At 32.9% G+C, this 24,435-nt stretch overlaps 2 pseudogenes; one reads left to right on the top strand and one right to left on the bottom strand.

Annotated features, from left to right (window-relative positions):
- Positions 1-11,615: 11,615 nt before the first annotated feature.
- On the top strand, positions 11,616-16,169 carry LOC133205721 (uncharacterized; annotated as a pseudogene).
- LOC133205722 (uncharacterized) lies at positions 13,773-19,607 on the bottom strand (annotated as a pseudogene).
- Positions 19,608-24,435: the final 4,828 nt, after the last annotated feature.

Genomic DNA, 24,435 nt, shown 5'->3' with positions numbered 1-24,435 from the left:
TGCAAAGTAAAATGGATTTAGGCTTTTTCTGTCAACTTCTTCGTAAAAATTCACAGGAAAACTGGAAAAGCGCAGAGTGATGAATAGGGTTAACAAATTTTAGAAGAAGGACTTAGTCTGCAAAAACAACACTTGCATGTAGCACAAGTAGCACAAGTCACTCAATATGATAAGTGTATAGGCTTTCAATATTTTAACTTGGATACTTTTTTTTATCAATAAATGACCTTAAAAACATTCTAATAGCATTTTCACATTATGCATCAAGCTAATGGTGAGAATGTAATACCAGTTTCAGTAATTTATAAAGATACATTGTATATAAAACAGGATACGACATTCACAAAATCCGAGTATAAATGCTATACTAACAAGCTACCGGTAATTCAAAGAATCTCTGCCCCCTGCTTAAGAAAAAAAGAAGAGCATGTATGGATCTAGAGAGATGGGGGTCAGAGGCTGGTGAAAGTGGGGGGGGGGGCGGGACACTTTAAGAGGGGCGGGCGGGTCCACAGAGAGTTTTGATATAAAATTTCATTGCAAAAGCTTAAAACCTTCTTGAGATATCGCTCAGAAAGAAAGTTTTACACACAAACAGAATGTATAAATTTTTCACCTTGACCTTTGACCTTTTGACCTCGAAATCAGTAGGGGTCTGCCTTAGGCCATATGGAGTTGTGGTATAAAATTTCATTGCAAAAGCTTGAAGGCTTCTTGAGAAATCGCGCGCAAATAAAGTGTTAAAACAGACAGAATTTATGAATCCATGACCTTGACCTTTGACTTTAAAATCAATGGAGGTCTTCCTTAGGCCACAGGGAGTTGTTATGTAAAATTTCATTGGAAAGGCTTAAAGGCTTTTCGAGACATCGCGCCGAAAGAAAGTGTTATAGAAAGACAGACTGACGGAAGGACGGATGGATGGACAGACAGGCCCAAATTAATATCCCCACTTTCAGTGAAAGTGCGGGACAAAAAGGCAAATTTTATATACTATTGTGACCTTGAACTTTGACCTTCTGTCTGTATTTACCAATTCGTGTGATGCTAGTTATTGTCCACCAGAATTGTAATTTGTTTCTTCATCAATTATGTTGTATAAAACACAAGTATTAGTTATGACACAGAAAAAAAAATGTGCTTATTTTCCATAAATTTCCGTCTTAATCGAGCCAATTTGACCTTGACCTTTGACCCTTTGTCATGAAAATTGATTTTTCTCTTTGTTTTTGCTATTGCGTACCACATATCTAAATTTGGTTTTAATCCATCATAAAATACTCAGGTATTTATATGGAAACTGATGGTAGATACCCATTGCCCTTGTCTGGAATTCTTAAAAAAAGCATAAGTTTGTAACCATGGTAACATGAAAACAAAGTATGAATACCAAGTGTGTCTTTGCAGTTTCTATTAGAACTATATATGGACTTTCAGACCAATGTATTTATTTTTTCCCAAATGTCCGCAAAATTTTATACCAGGTTTTTCAAAAGAGCCTAGAATCTACAATTTTTCCCCAGAAAAATCCTTTTTAAAAACGGGGGATATTTTTTATATGAGGTAAAGTTACTCAAATGCTGGAAACAATCTAAAGAACTATACTATAAAAATGATGTATTTTGGCAAAAAGATAAAGTCATGTAAATATCTTGTTCTATAAAATACTTTTAATCAGTCAAAAAGGATCATTTTTCATCAAAATTTAGCGTTTTTAGGCCATGAAAAATGTATGTTGGTTGCCATGGTAACCATTGATCATAGCAACCATTTGATTATGAATTTTAGTTTCATAGGAATGTGTGCCAAGTTTCATAAAAAGCCAAGACCTAGCGTGCCACACTCCCTATATAAGAGTTTAAATGCTTACAGAGAATGGCTATTAATAACCTAAAAGCTATGTTAGATTAATAAAAAAAAATATTGCTGATATTTTTTTTCCCATGAAATAATTATTCTTTAATCACGATGTTAATTATTAAATTTCAAAACTTTTAAACCTTACTTACAAAAAGATAAGTCCTTTCACTTCGGAGTTTCGACTGACAGTCGAAAGTAGAATTTATTATTTTCTCATCTTGACTGAATAACAAGTAGCAATTACGAGTGAGAGGGGAAAAAACTTTAATGACATTTAGTTCAGAACAAAATCTGTCATAATTAATAGCTCAAAGCGACTTAGCACATAAAGGTATGGTTAATTAATGATATACAGTGTATTTACACAACAAAGCAGAAAAAAATCTTTATACTCTAAACAGTATGTGAAATATTATGCTTTCACTTAATACATCAGTGAAGTGTCAATCAATTTGTTATGCGTATGTGGAGGGGGGGGGGGGGTTAACTAAATTCATGAAATCAGGTAAAATAAAAGAAATCAGAGTAGATAGGTCTTAAATTTAAAAAAAAAATCTTATTTATCATTATTTTATATTTTGTACAATAAAGTGTGAAAATCCCAAATTTTAATAAAATTCACATAAAGATGTTTTGGACATAGCCCCCTTCTTAAAATGTTGTCTCGTATTTTTTCCGTTCCAGCTAGTTTTGCAATATTTTCAAAATAAAAACGTTTAATTATATTTTATGAATGAAGGTGTTACAGGGAATGCCAACATTTCCAGTTTTGCAATATTTTCAAAATATAAACGTTTAATTATATCTTATGTACGAAGGTGCCACATGGAATGCACAACATAACATGTTTAGTGTGGAATCAATTTTTCTAAAGACAGAGAAGGGACGGAAGACCTTTTTGTTGTCATGGCAACAAGGTTTCTAGTTACTAAGGTCTTTTGTCTTCACGGAAGACCTTATAGTGATTCTACTGTTTCTTATTAAGGTCTTCCGACTTCCTTCCGTTTTCAACGGAAGACCTATAGTGATTCTACTGTTTCTTATTAGGTCTTCCGTTTTCAACGGAAGAGCTATAGTGATTCTACTGTTTCTTCTTCTTATTATTATTAAGGTCTTTCGTCTTCACGGAACACCTTATAGTGATTCTATTGTTTCTTATTATTATTATTATTATTATTAAGGTCTTCCGACTTCCTTCGGAAGACCTTATTGTTTTCCGTCTGTTTTCTATTATTATTATTATTCTTTTTTTCATAGTACAGGCCATATCTCAGCTATGCATAGTTCAATTTAAAAGATTTTTGCAAGGAAGATGCATCATGAATATATCTCCAGGGGTGTCCCTCACTTTTTTGAAATTCACTTCCCTTCGCGATTTTTGGGGAAAATTGTATTTTTTGAATGGAATTTTGTCCGTTAATTTTCTCGAGAACTGCTAAAGATATGAAATTGAAACTCACTGACTTGATAGAACATCAAATGGAGATATGGTGATCGACCTTTATTTTTCGTCGTTCATACTTCCGGTCGCGAACGGAAGTGAATTCAAAAATGTTAAATTTGCAACTTTTTTGTTTTTCAATATTTTTCTTTAGGATTTACAGGGTTTATAGAGTGTCTTACAAGAATTCTAAATATGTATTCAATATTTTGATGCGTGCATTTATTGCAAAGATATGACCGATCTAAACTTTGTCCCACTGTCTGGGGTTCGAATCCTGCTGGAGGCAGTTAATTTTTTTTCTTTGTTTCTCTCTTTTTTCAGTTGCTAATGACTTCTCTCTCTCTCTTTGAAAACATGTATGGTAGTTTTTGCTGATTTTTAAAAGCTTTTTTTCAGAGATTCTGTAGAAAACCTTTCGACATATACTGAATATCTTTGCATCTTTAATATGTCCTTCTAAAACTATTTTAAGGATTTCATACTTGTCCCCAAAGCTCGACCCATTCAAAAGTTGTCACCCCTTTTGCAATAAAACCTTGTTATCGCTACTCCTCCGAAACCGTAAACCGTAGAGATTCCAAACCTTCATCGGTGTTTTCGACTCATTTAGCACTCTCTTCATTCTATCATTGCAAAAGCATTCTTTGGTCCCTTGTATGAGTTACTGCCCCTGAAAGTTTACGCTGCTTACATTTAATGAACTTTTTTTTAAAAACGGTGTATCCTAGAGACATGGGACCAACTGCATCGGCATATTTGACTTTGACCTTGAAATATAGGTCAAGGTCAAAGGTCAAGGTCATTTAAAAACATAAGAAATTCCTTATATATGTGTAAAATATAGCAATTTACCAAATGACCTTGAACTTTGACCTTGACCTTTGACTTTGACATTGGGTCAAATGAAAAGGAAGGACATACATCCAGCTCCAATATCAGTTAAAAACATAGAAAGTAAAGATTTACTGTTTTTTTTGTTTTTTTTGTTTTTGTTTTTGTTTGTTTGTTGTTGTTGTTTTTTTTTGTAATGACCTTGACCTTTGACCTTGACCCAAAGGTCACAATCAGGCTTACAGATGTGGAAGTAGTTAAAATTCTCAGTTTAAAAGAGGCATAAAATAAATAATTCACCCCCCTCCCTTCTTAAAAAAAATCACATCAACAACAACGTAGAATATTTCTGTAAAATTCAAACCAGACCTCGGATCGACACCATATTTGGTACAAATGTAGTATAGACCTCAGAGAAACTTTCTTGAGAGTTTTACGGTGAGTCTTATAAGTTTATAGAAGTCATGAATTTTCACGGCAAAAACTACAAGTTCTGTTGTGTTTGAAATTACAGTGCAGGTGAACGAAGAAATGATCTAAACCTTTTATCGGCTATTTCTTCAGATGTCGTTAATAGCATTCGATTTTCCTGATATGATACGACATTTTAATACCAAGCATTCTCTCTTTCTTTTACATTTGGAATTTATTTGATTTTTATTTAGAATTAATCAGTTTCCAGAAATAGCGATTTTCGGTATATTAAAAACAATTCTCGCTTTCATTGTCGTGTTTCCCTTCTAAAAATGCATGTTGGGAGTTTAATTTGTGCTACACATATTTAATTTAACCAAAAGAAATACTTATTTAAATGTTTCGTATTTATTTCAGGATATTCAGTCAGAAATGTTAAAATCCGACTGAAATGTTAAAATCCGAACCCGATCTTTTAAGCTTACAACAAAGCTATTTTCAAAAAATTCAGCATGCTCACAATATCGATGAATCGGGCTACAGTCCATTAATACATTTTCATTAGGGGACAGTGTTAACGTTTTCTCACGCAGCCCGTCCCTTGTTATTTTATATACTTCTTGCAAGTTCGGGAACTATTTCATTTTACGGAACTTCTTTCTTCCCCTACCGATTCTAAAAATACGCTTGTATTTATTATATAGTCTTAAACAATTAACTTACCCAATTTTATCGAAATGTGTAGCGCAGTGGTTAGCGCACCTGCCTTTCAAACCAAGGGTTTTGAGTTCGATCCCAGCTGGAGGAGGATTTTTTTTTTTTTTTTTTTTTTCATTTTTCTTTTTTTTCAGTCTAAATGACATGAAAACACTTAAAAAGGAGGAAAGGCCTCTAATTGTTCTCTGAACAATTAGTTTACTACATGTAGTTATTATTAAGGTCTTTCGATATATATGATAAGATGTGAATATGAAACTTGCTGAGGTGATAGAGCATCAAATGTAGATATGTTGATCGACCATTATTTTTCGTCGTTCGTACTTCCGGTCGCAAGCGGAAGTGAATTCAAAAATATTAAATTTGTAACTTCTTTGTTTTTCAATATTTTTCTCTGGGATTTACAGGGTTAATAGAGAGTCTTCTAAGAGTTCTATGTATGTTTTTATCATTTTGATTGATGCATTTATTGCAAAGATATGACCGATCCAAACTTTCACGTATTGTTGCGGGTTCGAATCATGCTCGGGCGGGAGATTGTTTCTCTCTTTTTTCAGTCGTAAATGATATTTTTCTCTGTGAAGACATGTATGATAGTTTTGCTTATTTTTTAAAGCTTTTTTAACAGAGATTCTACAGAAATCCTTTAATAATCATGATCTATGTTGAAAGACTGTGTTACATAAACGCAGACAAAAATACCTTCAATAAAGTATTAAATGAACTGAGGTAGCACAGCGATCTGGAGAAAAGTTCGGTCGGAAGACCACTTGTTGCCCTAGCAACAAGAAACGCATCTAGTTAAGGTCTTCCGTCTTCACGGAAGACCTTATAGTGATTCTACTGTTTCTTATTATTAAGGTCTTCCGTCTTCACGGAAGACCTTATAGTGATTCTACTGTTTCTTCTTCTTCTTCTTCTTATTAAGGTCTTCCGTTTCAGTCGGAAGACCTTATAGTGATTCTACTGTTTCTTCTTTTTCTTTTTATTAAGTCTTCCGTTCACAACGGAAGACTTATAGTGATTGTATTGTTTCTTTTTATTATTATTATTATTATTATTATTATTATTATTATTATTCCTCCCAAATTTTGTGAGCGCGATTACTCAGAGATGGTTGGATAGATTTTCACAATTTTTCACATGATAGTAGGCTGATATATGAAGTTTATATAAAATTCCGTTTTTTGAAAAATTCACTTCCGGTCCGAAGTTACGGCCGAATTTCCACTTTTTAAATGGACTTTTGTCCGGAATTTTTCTCGAAAACGGTTTGAGGTAAAGATGTGAAATTTACAGGAGTATTAGATCATGACATTCTCTTTGTTTCGAAGTTGTTTTCGTGTGTTTCCGGTACTTCCTGTCCGAACCGGAAGTGAATTTGTGTTTGGTCAATTTTCAACTTTTTTGTTTTTTAATATTTTTTCAAGATATTATTATGTATAACAGAGGTTATTCTACAAATACTAAATATATAATTTGTTTTAAAATTGGATTGCGCATTTTCTAGATTTTAGGTACCGTCATTTTCCCCATTTACCTAGTGTGTATACAATGGGCAAAGAAAGATAACTCTGACTTGTAAGTGAGAATAGAACTTTCGAGATAAAGGCGGAAATAGTATCGATGACGTCAGAGACATATATACTCTCCATATCAAAAATATTTAGACGTTCCATATGCACTCTTCTAAATGTAAGAGTACGTTGGTTACCGCTTCCAGTGCATGTATAGTTTAAAGTTGCCAATGTAGTGTAAGCCTGTATTGACAGTTAATTGATTTACACATGAATATATCTAAAAAAAAAATAATATATATGCTAGGTACCTAATTCAAGTAAATATATTATAAGCACTGAATATACATTTATAGTGATGGACAGGCATGCAATTTTATCTATCTCGTATAGTAAGTTCAGAATACGATAGTTATAAACTTTCTATAATGTAGACGATTTATTATTCTCTATGATTTGAATGCGAAATTATCCCGATTTCCGAGTTTTATTTTCGATATTAAAAAAATATTACATACATTCAAAAAGGAATTGAGCGATAGAAAATTGTAATACAGTACTGTTTTAAAGCCTTTATAAATAAATTGATATCTGCCACTTAAAAGAAAGAAAATCAATCTATAGATTAGATTTGGTTATTACATGTATATTTGATAAAAAGTTAAATTATTTATGACATGATCTATACTCTATATACCCAAGGAATTATAAAAGATGTGAAAAGACGATTCTTGGATTCTTGTGAAATACTCAAAGAGTTAAAAAAAAATATGTGAAAACGCGATTCTGTGTGAAATAATGGTACGCTATATGTTTCTTTTGAAAAAAAAAACATGATAAAAAAAATTGCACAGGTCTCTTGATATGTGGGATAAGTATACCTGAATGAACACAGTTTTATGCAATGATATATAATTATGTACATGCAACTGACGTCCGTACTTTTCCTTATAATTCATAAAACATAAAACTATCTAATTCCTTTGAAGCCTCCTCCCCCCCCCCCCCCCCCCCGTCTTGATTAATATTTGGAGACGTTCGTGCAGCTAGGCATTTGAATTATATATTCGTTTTAGATTTAAATCTGGAACATGTGAATATAATTACCATTTACATGTATACAGAATTTCATATTCTATAATGGTAGATTTGTCATTATGAAATGTTCAATTTACGTCTGAGAGAGAGAAAGAGAGAGAGAGTGGGAGAGAGAGAGATTCCCTCTTAATCCCGATCCTCCTATCCATTTATATAGACCAAAAATTAGTTCTATATCGGTCACACCCATTCTTTATTAAATGTTTTCTGATTTCATAGTCAGTCATGGTCACATCCTGTATATTTTTCAGCTTAAAAAGTATCACACGAAGTGCACGTGTGTTGACCTGTCAATCAAAATCACTTGACGCTGTATGCAATGCAATTAAGTAGCCTGAGTTTGAAATGATCTTGAAGTACGATCTTTAAGTAAATCTGATGCAACAAACTTGTAAAAAAAATAGAATAAAATAAAAAATAAAATATCTCGGTATTATGAACTTCGATTGTGGGACGTGGAGACCGGTCCTTTGGATGAGATCGTATAAATCGAGGTCCCTTGTCGCAGAAGGTGCTGGCATAAAAAAGATTCCCCACTGCTCAATTGCGATAAGTGCCAAAGTATAGGACAAAAATTTGCAGTCTCCACCGGCGAGTGGTGGCGTCTCCATGTGAGTGAAAAATTCAAAAATTCTGGAGAGGGACGTTAAACAACATACGTATAATCAATCAATCAATCAATCGATTGCTGAAGAATTGCTGTAAATGAATAATCTGTCTTATAGGTATGCTGTCAAATCTTGATATTATAACTTTACAAAATTCAGTGACTTTACGTTTAGTGTGATACTAACTTAATTCATTATATTTTTTTATAACACCATCACAATTATGTTAAAATATACACACAATGAAGTTTATGATAGTACGGTGTTCGTTCGTCTGTTTGTTTGTCTTAGAAATGATTGCATACAATTTTTTTTTAAAATTGCTAATGATATACGTTTATCTCTTATAGCTGCCAAATGTATTATACAAGATTGATAATGAAAATCAAAGTACCTTAAGTACTTAAAGGACTTTTTTCCAGTTATTTTTTTCTTTCACAGTAAATATGATATGTATGTTTTTTACACAGAAAAAAAGCAAATTCTTACAGATTTAGAAGAACGGAAGACTTTTTTGTTGCCATGGCAACAAGAGTCTAGTTATTATTATTTTTATTTTTTTCCCCTTTTCTTTTCGGACGATTTCTCAGAGATGGCTGGACGGATTTTCTTGAAATTTTCAGGGATAACAGAGAATGAAAATACCTACAAATGTATCTTTGATTTTTTTCAAAATTCACTTCCGGTCGTCAGATATGTCCGATTTCCGTTTTTTTCAGAAATATTTTGTCCGAGTCATATCTCAGAAACGGTAAGATATTAAGACACCAAACTTATTTGAGTGATAGATCTTGATGAGTAGGCAAATCCGTTTGGGTTAAGAGCGTCAGCCGTCACTTCCGGTCGTCACAGGAAGTGATCAAAGAAATCGAAAATTTCAACTTTTCTTTTTTGAATCTTTTTTGGCATCACATTATTGCATCTTATTTGTAGTTTCGAAATATGTTGGTCCCACCGGAAACAAAAACGTCAACTTCCGGCTATAAGCGAAAAACTGCATAATTTGAGTATTTTACTTTCCCATAAATATTTTTATAGGTAACGTATTTGAACTGATTTTTGAATATGTTATCAAGACTGCAAATGTCTAGAGTAACGTCAAATATCTTGGTAAAATTCACTTCCGGTCGCGCGTTCAAATGTCCGCAAAATGAGAACTTGTCCGAGTGATATCTCAAAAACGGTAAGAGATTTACACACCAAACTTATAGGAGTATTAGAGCTTGAGGAGTAGACAAAACCATTTGGATTAAGAGCGTCAGTCGTCACTTCCGGTCGTCACAGGAAGTGATCAAAGAAATCAAAAATTTAAACTTTTCTCTTTTGGAATAAGACTTGCATCATATAATTGTATCTTTTTCACAGTTACGATATGTGTTGGTTCTACCGGAAACAAAAAACGACAACTTCCGGTTATAAGAGAAAAACTACATAAAAGGGTATTTAATTTTCCCATACATATCGCCTATAGATAGAGTTCTTTAAATGATTTTTATATATGTTATTGAGATTGCAGATGTCTAGAGTGACGTGAAATATCTTAGTAAAATTCACTTCCGGTCGCGTGTTTTCTTGTCCTCAAAATGAAAACTTATTTCAGAAAGATCTCGAAAACGACTTGAGATTAAGACACTAAACTTATAGGAGTAATATACCTTGGTGAGTAGGCAAAACATATAGGGTTAAACGCGTAAGCCGTCACTTCCGGTCGTCACAGGAAGTGATCAAAGAAATCAAAAATTTCAACTTTTCTTTTTAAAATTAAAACTTTTATCACTTTATTGCTTCTCTTTCGCTGTTTTGAAATATGTTAGATTCTATCGGAAACAAAAACTTTAAACTTCCGGTCTTAAGAGATAAACTACGTTATTTCGTGGTTTAACTTTCTCATAAATATCACTTATATATAAGTATTTGAAATGTTTTTTTTTTTACATATGTTGTAGATACTGCAAAAGTCAAGAGAAAATTCAGAGATTTTTATTCAGTTCACTTCTGGTCGTGTGTTTTCCTGTCCTCAAAATTAGAATTTGTTCTCACATTTGTTCGGCAACAATAATAGACTGAGGTCTAAAACTTTCAGGACTTATAGTCAGTCATCAGTTCATTTGCATCGTGTAAAGATTGTGTGTCGTCATTACTTCCGGTCGTGACAGGAAACGAAGCAAAAAAGTATTATTTTAAGTTATTTGGTTTCTACATAATTTTTAGGCTAATACCGACTTTGGAAAAGATATGTTCATGCAAACAGGAAGTAGTATAACGGAAGACCTTCTCATTACTAGTAATGAGTTTCTAGTTATTATTATTATTCTTATTTTTTAGACAAATTTTGTGCACGCAATATCTCGAGAACTATTCAATGGTTTTTCATCAAACTTTCAGAGATAATGCGCTATGAAATGCCATTATTACATTTGAAAGAATTTTGGAGAAATTCGCTTCCGGTTCCATGTTATGGACATTTTTCTGATTTTTAATTGACATTTTATCTGCGCGAGATCTAAACAACGGCTAAAGATATGAACTGGAGACTTGTTGGAGAGCATAGAACATGACTTTTAGATATGCGGGTTTGCCTTTTCGTGCGTGGTGAGTACTTCCGGTCGCTACCGGAAGCGAATTTAAAAAGTCAATTTTTTCAACTTTTACGTTTTTCAATATTTTTCTTTGATTTTAATAGGGTTAATAGAGACTCTTATTGTAATGCTTAATATATAACTTGTTTTTAAAATTGTCTACTAGAATACATTTTAAAAATAGATTTTTTAGAGAAATCTTGTGCACGCAATATCTCGAGAACTCTTCAATGGTTTTCCATCAAACTTTCAGGGATAATGCGCTATAAAATGCCATAGACCTTTTTAATAATATATGCAGACATGCGCAGAAGTACTTCCGAGTGGAAAAATCACGACTCGTTCTGTGCAACATTCTACGCTTCATTTTCGTCAAAAGTGTTTTATAAACATCGTCGTATATTTTTGTTGAATTGATATTTACTTATTAAACTGAATAAAATTGGTTTGAAATATGTTTTATTTTATTTATTTCAATTCATGTACGAGTGACAAACATTTCCTGTTTATCGTTACCTTGTTTACATTGGCAACGAGTTACAACAGTATGGCGACCCGCGAAAACTTAAAGAAAACAAACGTAAGTGTTTTGCGTAGCATAGCAGCTGATCTGGGGATAAATTCAAAGAGAAAGAAGGATGATCTTATATGTGACATATTATCTAGTCAAACACCAGCAGCTTTAATAACTCCAGTTGTGCAATTGTCATCTTGCATTAATCCAACTGACGTGCAGTTTAAGGAAAACTTGCCCCCCTTTCAATGCAGTCCATTATCAGTCAATATCGGAGGATCTTAAACCTCCGAGTATATCATTCTCTATGGTATATGAATTCATGATAACAAGGCGAAGGCAGGAAGGTGATCAATGCATCCAAAACTTCAAGGGTTTAGACAAGTCCGTGAAGCATTTTGATGCCGGGGATGTCCAGAATATGTGTATTGCACGAGTAAGTTAATAATATTATGCAAACCTAGTCTTTATAAAGAAATTTTAACTACAGACATCTATGAATTACATATAGATGTTTCTAGGTCAGTTAAGATAAATATTCAGCACTTTGAGAGAGAGTGTATTTGACAAACACACATACATAGCTGATTTATTCTAATCTGATGCATGGCCGTAAGAACCGGGGGAGGGGGGTTGCTCCCACAATGATTTTGCCAATACATAGAATATATAGAAAACATAGCTACTACATGCTTGTGCCCCCTCAATAAAAACGTCTGATGACAATTTTTTTTTTTTTTTGCTTGTCAAGGAATTTTTGGTAGTTGATAGTGTCCCCCATTTAAAAATGTATGGCTGTGCCCCCCCCCCCCCCCAAACTGAAATTGCTTCCTACCGGCCTGTGACGAAATGATGAGATCATTTGATTCTGAGAAGAAAAAATTTTGGAAAGATTTCTTACATATGAAAATTTCCAAAAAATAATTTGTCCTCCACTGTTAAGGAAATACCTTGATTGATACAACACTGTAAAGGCATAAAAAAATAACCTTTGGCTAATTGAACACTTGAACCCCCCCCCCCCCATTACATGGCTATCCTTATGTAAACATTGGAAATACATAATACACATGTTATTAAATAGTTTTGAAATTTGATTTCATTTAAATGAACTAATTCATTTTCTGATTTGTTCTGAATACAAGCCCTCAGATTGCTTTGATCCCACTGACATATTGGAGTATATAATGAAAAAAAAATTTAACCATCAATATATCAGTAGAAGCTTCTGTAGACCTGTGGTTCTGACACAAAATTTACATTTTCCATGAGTAATTTACTACCAATATTATGAATTAGAAGAAAAAATTAGGAATTGGAAATAAAGAAAAATGATATCCGTACTCAACTTTCAGAAAGAATCTTGATGTCATTTTTCAAAAAATGACAATATAATTAAAATAAAATTTTTACTAAAATTTCAGATTGATGAATCTACAGTGTACATTAAAGCATTTTGCTTAGCATCAATGAAAAAACAGCGTTACCAGGTTTTTTTGTGCATAAGTAATTCTGATGGAACGAACAGGGTGGACTTTGCTTACTGTCAATGCCCCATAGGGTAAGTATTACACAGTTCTTATCTTCAAAATAACAGATGAAATCTAATTTTTCATTTTATATTATTCTAATAATATGTTGTTATATATGTGTTCATATTTTCTGTAAATTACATATACAGGTTAGCTCAAGCATGCAGTCATATTGGGGGGCTGCTCTTCACCATATGCAATATGCAATCCACTACAAAAGCACCTTTGCAAGGAGAACAGAGTTGTACATCAACACTCTGCCAATGGAAAGTGCCACGAACAATGAACCAGAAACCAAAGCCTATAAGCAACCTTAACCTTTCAAGGCCCAAGGCAATGGCAAGCAGTGATACTGATGATGATGTAGCCAGGTTATCATCACCATCACATGGTTCAGCAATGGCCAGGTTCGACCCTCGTCATTCTGAGGACAAACATCATAGCCTTGCTTGGTCTCTGGATCAACTTGGGGAACTAAGAGCTTGTTTCCCTCATACAGGTTTACAAATATTTGTAAATTGCCTTTTTTAATGTTTTTGAAGTACAAAAAAGAAAATTGAATAAAAAAAAAATATCTCACTGCAATGAAACAAAAATTTTTCTTTTAATATTATAAATAATTTTAAGTAAATATCATACTCAAACTGAAAGCAGTGTATATAATATTATGAGGTAAATACATTAAAAGATACAAATATAATTTTAAATAATTTTTGAATAGGTAAAAGATGTATAATATATCTTAAAATTAAATAAATGATTAGAGGAGTAAAGTATTTAGCATTTTATGCAGTGATTCAATAATAAAATCTTTGTTGTCTAGGTATGGCTCATCTCTGGAATATTCCAGACTCCAATGTACCTAGTTCTGTGGAAGTTGAAGTGGAAGTTGAGACATCTGTGCACCCATTGTACCTGAAAATGGAAAAGATGCTGTTATCAGATGAGAACTGTGAGTTGAAAATAAAATTTTGAATTTTGATCCTATATGTCTAAAGCCTAAACATAGACCAATTAGCAAAAATAGAGATAAAACACAATTATAATTATCTCAATCTAATTAGATCTTCCATCCACTCCCCATTTTATCTATACATTGCTTCCCTGTGATGTTGCAGATGGAAAATTAATTTTAATTAGATTGATTATTAACTGTAATGTATCTTAATAATTTTAATGAATGCATGTATAATTCTATTAACTTTTTTTATTTGTTATAAAATAAAAACATATCTTTTATGTACTCTTTTCTCATTTCCAACAGTACCACCACCTATGATAGATGAAGAGCTAGTGAACTTTATAGAGGAGAAGACAAGAGGACAGAGACTTTGTGAGATGTGGAGAGCTCTCCACCTTGGGAGAATTACAAGTTCTATGTTTGGTGATGTGCTACTAGCAAGAGAAACCCCAGCAAAATCTCTCGTCAATCAGATCTTACATGGATCAAATCTTGACAAGTAATATTCCTTTTAAAAAATTATAAAGTAATTAATTATTTGCACATAGTGTTTTTTTTTTTTTTTTTTTTTTTTTTTTTTTTTTTTTTTTTGCAAATAAATCTTGCATTAATTATTTTTCATAAATGTAAATAGTAATATTACTAAATGTAAACAATCATTACAATGAATGATTGTAGGAATACTGAAAGTGCATTAATGTTACAATAGCTGGAGTTATTTCCCTTATGTACATGTTATTTTGTAATATGAACCTAGTATGTAGATTAGTCAATATATATGTCACAGACGTATTTTATTTGTTACTCCTTTTTAATAATAATAACAATGAAAACAGCTGTCGGGTTCGATGCATATATTTTTCAATTTCATGTTAAGACTGAAAAGGTGACCTGTAACAATAACAGTAATGAAAATAAATGAATACACTCTCATACCTATACACTCACACATTAAATTACTTTAATATATTTTAACTTTTCCAATGTAATTATCTTTAAGTAGATAATTATTTGATAAGATATTTAATTTATTCAAAGCAACGGTGGTAAAAGTTCTTACCGAATAGGCAGTTAAATTGTCCACATTATAAAATGATAGACTTTGTGGAGTAAGAGAGGAATTCTTCCTTACTCCTGGCTGTCCTAGGGTGGAGTGAATTAGTTAGGGTATTTGGCGCCAAGCATGCGCACACAATACCAAACTAGTAAAACCACTCACACACTTCTCACTCTAAAATATCAACCAATCACACAACTTCAACCCTCACCCATTCTGACACAAACACATTTGACCTTTCACACTCCTAAATCCACCAATGAGCATTCAACCCCATGAATATGAATGAGATATTTTATGAATGAACACATAGTAAATTCCAGAGGACTGTAATTTACTATGCTTTATAGATGAAAATGATGATGATGATTAGTGATTAGGTCATTAAATATTCAATCATACATATAATATTTATCAGAATAATAATTTATTCACCCTGTGACATATATACAGGATACCTTATCCTTTCTATTACTCTTAATTTAAAATATTTCAGATATACAGCACTACCACCACCAGTCCAGTGGGGGATAGATCATGAAGCAGAGGCCAGAAAAGATTACCTTACCATTAAAAGGGCCATAAATGAAAATACAGATGTACATCCTACAGGGATCACCTTGTATTCAACACACTCATTCCTTGGAGCCTCAAGCGATGGGAAGGTAATTGAAAATGGAGACATGGGATTACTGGAAATAAAGTGTCCCTTTTCGATTAAGGGTTACAATATTACCCAGTGCGAAATATCAGAAATCTTGGAACTGAATGATCGACACTTTTGTCTTGAGATGTCATCTTCAGGGCCAACTTTGAGAAAATCTCACAAATTTTATGCACAAGTGCAGGGAGAAATGGCAATCAAGAGTGTACCTTGGGTGGATTTTGTTGTGTGGACTGCAGCTAAAGCAAACAACATTTTTATAGAAAGAATTCTTTTTGATGAGCAATTTGTTACATCTATGATGCCAAAATTAGTTAAATTTTACATGGAGCAAATTTATCCATTATTATACAAGTGTTGAAATTTCTCTAGTGATGCAATGCAGTTCTTTGAAGCAAAGGCTGTATGAGATTAATGCTGTACGTGTGCAAAAATAGGCGTAATCAAAATTTAACGCAATTACTAGGTGAGTTGTTGGCGTATTCATGAATTAGCGCTACACTCTTAAGCATTGTATATTGTATTTGTAAATGATTTCTTAGTGGTATTCATAAATTAGCGCATCGTTGTCTGCACCAAAGCCACTTTAAATATAAAGCCTGCTTTTTTAAGAACACATACAGTATTAGATGAATTGACTCTAGTTCTATTGCACTTTATAGTGTATCAGTCTAAGTACACAGCTACAAATTTACAATTATTTATCTGTGGAAATTAAAGTGTTGGATATTTGTGATTATTTTTTAAAAGCAGAAGGTTGAATCAGGGAATAACTATCTTCTAATTTGGTATTTCGCAAATACCAAATTAAAAGATAGTTATTCCCATTCTAATGCAATATATGCATTTTGTTTGATGTTCATGTCTTATTTTGTTGAGTTTTGTTATATAAAATACGTCATAGAGCATTGTGTTTTTGCGTCACTCTATTATGACGCCACAATGAATAGCTTTCATTCTCATTTATGCTCATTTTACTGCCTCAGATGTCAGTGTATTACCCAATCAAAATGTGTTTTACAAAACAATTGCATTAGAATTTTTTTTATTTGTGAAAATATTCTTGTAGCATAATATGTGATATGAATTGCAAGACGACAGCTCTGATTAAGTATTTTGTATATTGTGTACTGTATTAATTACTAGGAATATTTTAAGTACATAATTACTTAATAATATGCAATATGGAATGAATTCATAAAAATCAAAACAAGAATTTAAATGTCTTACTTAGAGAGTTATGATTCATCAGTGGAAATCTTTTTCCCATCAACAAGCGGATAATCCAGATTGGTCAGCCAACAGCAGACTTGGAAAATCTTCGTGATGAAGTGGACCATTGTAAGGGGGATCACTCCTTCTAAGACATGAAAGTTCTTCACACGCCCAATGCTCCTTTCAACATGAATCCGAAGTTGGGCAATCTCCTGGGTCTTGAAGACTTCATCTGTTGAAAACTGGTTAGAAGTGCCTAGAATACAATATTAAGAAAATTATTTAAGCTAGTTACCATGCAATGTTTTCCTGATATATCTTTAAAAAAAAAGAAAAGAAACAACAAACAAACAAATCTAACCATTTGCACATAGATTGAGTTGATTGGGTGGGAGGGGGTGAGGTTAAGATCTGGCATTAAAGGAAGACTAAAAGATTTTATTTTAACTTAAAATTCTTATCAGCAAAAAGAAATCCTAATTTTTTAACTCTCGTGAGATAAAAATAAACAACAAACAGCTGAATGTTTACAACTTTACACTTCATTTAATACCTCGGAATGGTGGAATGTTTAAGGAACATTGTCTTTTTTCAAGTAAGTCAGCTATGGTGAAGCCTTTGTCTGCCATTACACTGTCACTAGGCTCAAGTAACTGAAGTAGGCCACATTCCTCAGTTAGCTGACGGTCTGAAGTTTTTCCTGGCCATGCATCAGAAACAAAAGTAATTACTCCAGATGGACTAGTACCGACTAGAAATTTAACAGTAGTATGATGCTTGTAGTTAGAAAATGTTAGGCTTTGATTTATTAGGCTACTTGATGATTGAATGAAAAGTTCTGTACAATCAATAATCACTCTGGTTGATGGATACTTAGATTTAAAGGATTCAGGCATAGTTCTGTTGATAATATCTCTGCTTGGAAATGGGTTTAGAAACTTGAGCTCGGCATGAATTAAACTGATCCAGGTTGTAAAATACATTGAAAATGAAGCACTGCTGATCTGGAATCTCTCTGATATATCCTGCACATAGAGTCCAACTTTCAACCTCATGAGGACAGCAAATAATTGATCAATTGGATGTAAGCAAGATGATGACATTCTCACTCTGTCTGTAGTTGATGTCTGTCCTTCCCCCCTCCAATATGTCATCCTTGAACATTTACTGGAAAGGTAACTGTAATCAATGAAATTACAGAATTAACATTCTGTGATGCTAACTTAAGTTATAGGAATTTTTAAAACCTAAAAATTTAAGCAGTCAATAACATCTGAAATATAATTTAATTTTTGCATAAACGATCACAATACCTCTGAAGAAGGTGAATCAGTTTTTTGATACATGACTGTAATTTTTTTCCATTATTTATTATGATCATAACTTGTATAAAGATACATATTTGAAGATAATAAAAAGTTAAGAAAAAATGTCAACACTTGCTTGTACAGCCACAGGAAGATTGTAAAAGAAGGTAGCCCTGTGTAAAAACGTGTCATGCCATCATCATCTTTAATGCGCTCAGCAGACCATTTGTGTTTACGTAGGTCCTCTCGAAGTCTTCTTACTTCCTCTTTAAGGTTTCTGTTTTCTTTCAGGAGGGGGTCTTCTTCACATTGTACACCTTTAAATGTGTTTATATCATCAATAATTTATAGCAAGCAGAATTTTAAAAATTTATTTACATTTTACAAATCTACTGAATATCTTATATTGATATTGAAATTGACATACTAGTATCTTACTAAAAAGATATATATTGCAATTGAAATATTCAGTTAAATAATCAATTCATCCCTGGTGTACCTGCATCACATGTCAGCTTAATGTCAACATCATCTGTTGGTCCATTTTCATCATGATCACTGGTTAAAGCATTTCCCTCTGTACTGTGATCACCTGACTCGTCTGTTGATCTACAGTAGGAGCCATGTGCAAGCAGAGAAAACTCTAAATTAGCACTTTCTCTCTCCCTGTTTATCCTCTCTGAACAAAGTTTTTCCTTGTAAAAAAAAAAGTAGAGCAATAAAAATATTTTATACATGTATATTTATGTATTTTGAAAGAAATTGGGGTAATTTATAAATCCTGTGCAAAATTATATGAATAAATATGTTTTTGATTTAAAAGAAGGTAGCTCTGGGTAAAACGTGTTTTTTTTCTTCTTAAATCTGACATCGATCTCTCGTTGTACCTCCTATAAAACTTATGTTTGATTTTTAGGCCGTTTTATTTATAAGATTTCAAAAAATATATTGGTGAAAATCAAAGGTAGATACCTTGGTTGTTTCTCGATCAAGTAGTCTCTGTTCCCTGTTAAAATCTTCTTCCGATCGTTTCTGTTTGTAGGCAAATATTGTTGGGGCATAATTGTCATCGCTCGGTTCATCTCCGTGCCACCCATCAACAAAATGTTGCGAGCAGATCCACAGATCCAGGTATGCTCGTTTGGCGTCCATTTATCCCTATTAACAGCTTTTATCCAGGCTCTTCTTTTTCTTTTGTTCTTGGGAAACCGAAAGAAACTGACACCCTTCGACCGTGATTCTCCATTACACACGTTTCGACACTTGTAAACACAACAAGATTTTACCATTTCCGTTCCTTAGAAAACAAATGAAGCTTTCCACTCGGAAGCGTTTGTGCGCATGTGCGAGTAACTGTCCCGCACTTAAGTTAAAAGACCTTATTGTTACATTTGAAAGAATTTTGGAAAAATTCGTTTCCGGTTCCAAGTTATGGACATTTTCTGATTTTGAAATGAAATTTTATCCGCGCGAGATCTGAAGAAGGGCTAAAGTTATGAATTGGAGAAATGTTGGAGAGCATGGAACATGACTTCTAGATGTGCGGGTTTGCCTTTTCGTGCGTCGTGAGTACTTCCGGTCGCTACCGGAAGCGAATTAAAAAAGTCCATTTTTTCAACTTTTACGTTTTTCAATATTTTTCTTTGATTTTAGTAGGGTTATATTCCTTTATAGATGCAAGTTACGGAACATAATAGGTATCAGATTCCTTGAGCGTCATATGGCGAGACGTGTTTTGTTGCAAAACATTCAAGACTTTTCATTAATGTGTTACTAATTGGAATAGTCCACTTTGGGGGTTAAGAGGAATATAAAATGTGTCAGAAAACTTAGCGCTGCCTTTATGTTACTTGACCGTATACGATATGTTATATGTACAGTGTGATAAATAAACATTCTTAGGCTCCAAAATCAGGCTATAGCAACATATTTTTTTTTAAATTTCATTGAAGCTATCACGTACACTCATTCAATTGAAGACGCATTTCAAAGAAAAGGTGCGAAGATTTAATCGTGACGTTTGGCGCGAAATAATGTATCTTGAGCCGCCTTTCACAAATGGTCTGATGCAGTGGTGTAGAAGTACAGAAAAGGTCTGTATTTGGAATTGCATAGAATAGAAAGCTGAATGCATAAAGAATAAAGGAAGTAAACACAATAGTTTTTTTTTTAGTTTTTATCAGTAACAGGTTATTTTCTCTGCTATCAGTTATTGTTAAAAATCAAGTAACAAATCCGATGTAAATCTACTAGCACTTGCACAAAATTCAGCTGGCTAGTTTTCATCCTATAATTCGGCACTATAAGAAAAAAAAATTAACCTGCCTGACACTCATTACCTCAGGGAATGAGTGCAAGGTAAACATCGATGATGGCTGGTACATTGCGCTAGTGTAGTGGTTTCAATATTAAAGAACAAGGTTCACTTGTGGATTTCAGAAAAACTGAAACTGCTTGGTTTTAGTTGAAAATACATTAAATATCATTTAGACCTTTGATGACTGCGTATCTATCAAAAATGACGTAATTTTCTGGCTAGCCTATGCATTAAGACGTCATGAAATGCGTCATTTTCCTCATATTCTGAAAATTTCTACAAAACAGCCATTTTTTAAAGCTATTTTTCGATATTTAATTTAGGACGTAACCTCTGATCTTAAATATGCAACAATTAAATGATAGAACTATTTCTGAGGATTACAAAACCTGTTTTATTTTTTTTTAGATCAGAGGATGTGCTCCTATTATTTCTCTTCTTTCTTTTTAAACTAAAACTTGCATCACTTTATTGCATCTCTTTCGCTGTTTTAAAATATGTTAAATTCCACCGGAAATAAGCGTCAACTTCCGGTCTATTGCTCGACAACAGTAAACGACTGAAGTCTAAAACTTTCAGGACTGATAGTCAGTCATCAGTTTATTTGAATCGTGACAAAATCTTAAAAATCTTAAAAAAGGAAGTGATGCAAAAAAGGGAATGGTTAATGGTTAGCACGTTGGATTTTCAGGCTGACGATCAGGGTTAAATCTCATGAGTGTCTGAATTTCTCTTATCACTTTTCAGCTTGAGTTTTCTTTCTTTTTTTTTTTAGAATCGGACGGAAGACCTCTCATTGCTCGCAATGAGTTTCTAGTTATTATTATTATTATTAAGGTCTTCCGTTTTCACGGAAGACCTTATAGTGATTCTACTGTTTCTTATTATTATTAAGGTCTTCCGTCTTCACGGAAGACCTTATAGTGATTCTATTGTTTCTTATTATCATTATTATTCTTTTTTTTCCCAAAAATTTGTGCACGCGATTTCTCAAACACTATTCACTGGATTTCAGTGAAACTTTCAGAGATAATGGACAATGATATGAACTTTGTTCATCACAAAGAAAATTTGGAAAATTCTCTTCCGGTTCCAAGTTATGGCCAATTTCCTGATTTTAAAATGGATTTTTGTCTTCGCATCTCCTCAAGAACGGCTAAAGGTATAAACTGGAGACATGTCAAAGATGATAGAGCATGAGTTGTAGATCTGCAACGTTATTTTTTTGGGCGTCGTCATTACTTCCGGTCGCCGCCGGAAGCGAATTTCAAAAGTCAATTTTTCCAACTTTTTGGTTTTTCCAATACTTTTAATGATATTAGTAGGGATAATAGAGACTTTCATTTGAAAACTAAATATATCATTTGGTTTAAAATTAATTTATCCATATTCCAGTTATTACCTCCCCCCCAAAAAAAAAAATTGTGCAGGCGATTTCTCAAACAGTATTTATTGGATTTCAGTGAAACTTTAAGAGGTAATGGGCAATGGAATTATCTTTGTTGATCACAAAGAAAATTAAGAAAATTCCTTTCCGGTTCCATGTTATGGCCAATTTCCTGATTTTAAAATGGATTTTTGTTTTCACAACTCCTCCAGAACAGCTAAAGAAATGAACTGGAGACATGTCAAAGATAACGGAGCATGAGATGTAGATTTCAAAGTCTTTTTTTCTTGGCATCGTCATAACTTCCGGTAGCCACCGGAAGCGAATTTCAAAAGTCAATTTTTCCAACTTTTTTTTTCCCAATTCTTTTAATGATATTAGTAGGGATAATAGAGACTTTCATTTGAAATCTAAATATATAATTTGGTTTAAACTTAATTTATCCATATTCCAGGTATTATCCCCCCCCCCCCCAAAAAAAAAAAAAATTCATGCAAGCGATTTCTCAAAAAGTTTTTTTTTTTTTGGATTTAAATGAAACTTTAAGAGGTAATGGGCAATGATATGAACTTTTTTCATCACAAAGAATTTGGAAAATTCCGTTCAGGTTCAAGGTTATAGACAATTTCCTGATTTTAAAAAGGATTTTTGTTTTTGCAACTCCTCCAAAATGGCTAAAGATATGAACTTGAGACATGTCAAAAATGATAGAGCATGAGTTGTAGATGTTCAAAGTCATTTTTTTGGCGTCGTCATTACTTCCGGTCGCCACCGGAAGCAAACTTCAAAAGTCAATTTTTTCAAACTTTTTGTTTTCTCCAATTTTTTTAATGATATTAGTATTGATAATAGAGACTTTTATTTGAGAAAAAATAAATAATTTGATTTAAAATCATTTTATCTCTTTATTATTCTTTTTATTCCCACATATTTGTGTAGGCGATTTCTCGAAAAATGGATTTCAGTGAAATTTTCATAGGTAATGGACAATGATAAATTTGTTTATCACAAAGAAATTTTGGAAAATTTACTTCCTGTTCCAAGATATGGACAATTTCCTGATTTTAAAATGGATTTTTGTCTTCCAAACTCCTCCAGAACGGCTAAAGATGTGAATGTAAGACATATCAGAGATCTTAGACGATGACTTGTAAATGTTTAGTTAATTTTTAATGCGTCGTCGATGCTTCCGGTCACCATCTGAAGCGAATTTCGAGAATCGGTTTTCAATTTTTTTTTTCTTTTCAATATTTTTTAATGATTTCAGTAAGGATATTAGAAAGTCTTACCTGAATGCTAAATATATACTTTATTTCAAAATTAATAAATCCTTATTCTAAATATTAGTCACTTTTCCTCTCAAAGCGTGCGTCCCCAATAGCATAGTGATTAACGCCGTGCCTCTCACGCAGGCGAGTCGGGTTCAATCTCAAGAATGTCTGAAATTTTTCATCACTTTTTTTTAGCTTAAATTTACGATTTTATTTTTAAAGTGTTGTCTGGTATTTATTGCTGTTTGAATTTTGGATATTTTCACACTTTTTAAATTTTAATATATTCTTTATACGAAGGAGTTAAAAGGATTGCACAAAGGTAATACATGGTGTGTTATAAGTGAGGAATGAATTCTCCTATGACGTCTGATGACAGAGAAGGGACGGAAGACCTTCTTGTTGCCATGGCAACGAGTTTCTAGTTATTATTAAGGTCTTCCGTTTCAGTCGGAAGACCTTATAGTGATTCTACTGTTTATTAAGGTCTTCCGTTTCAGACGGAAGACCTTATAGTGATTCTACTGTTTATTATTATTATTATTATTTTTTTCCCGTTTTTTGTCCAAGCAATTTCTCAGAGATGGCTTGGTGGATTTTCTTTAAACTTTCAGAGTTTATGACAAATATAATAAACTTAAAACATTTTGAAGGATTTTGCAAAATACAGTTCCGGTCGTCAGATATGTCCGATTTCCGTTTTTTCAAAAGAGATCATGTCCGGACGAGATCTCAGAAACGGTAAAAGCTTAAAATACCAAACTTTCACGAGTGATAGATCATGACAAGTAGGTTTGCAGAATTGGTTTAGATCCGTCAGTTGTTACTTCCGGTCGTCACAGGAAGTGATCAAAGAAATCGAAAATTTCAACTTTTCTTATTTTAATTTAGTCTTGCATCACATTATTGTATCTGTTTTGCAGTTTTGAAATATGTTAGTCCCACCGGAAACAAATACGTCAACTTCCGGTTATAAGCGAAAAAGTACATAATTCTAGTATTTTACTTTCCCATAAATATCGCTTATGGTTGAAGTATTTGAAATGGTTTTTAGATATGTTATTTAGACTGCAAATGTCTAGAGTAACTTCAAATATCTTGGTAAAATTCACTTCCGGTCGCGTGTTTTACTGTCCGCAAAA

This window comes from Saccostrea echinata, unplaced genomic scaffold (assembly GCF_033153115.1).
Source record: "Saccostrea echinata isolate AGI-Se365-2 ecotype Australia unplaced genomic scaffold, CSIRO_AGI_Sech_v1 ptg000054l, whole genome shotgun sequence".
Classification (NCBI taxonomy): Eukaryota; Metazoa; Mollusca; class Bivalvia; order Ostreida; family Ostreidae; genus Saccostrea; species Saccostrea echinata.
Note: the sequence above shows the minus strand (reverse complement) of the source record. Positions and strands in the feature narration are given on the sequence as shown.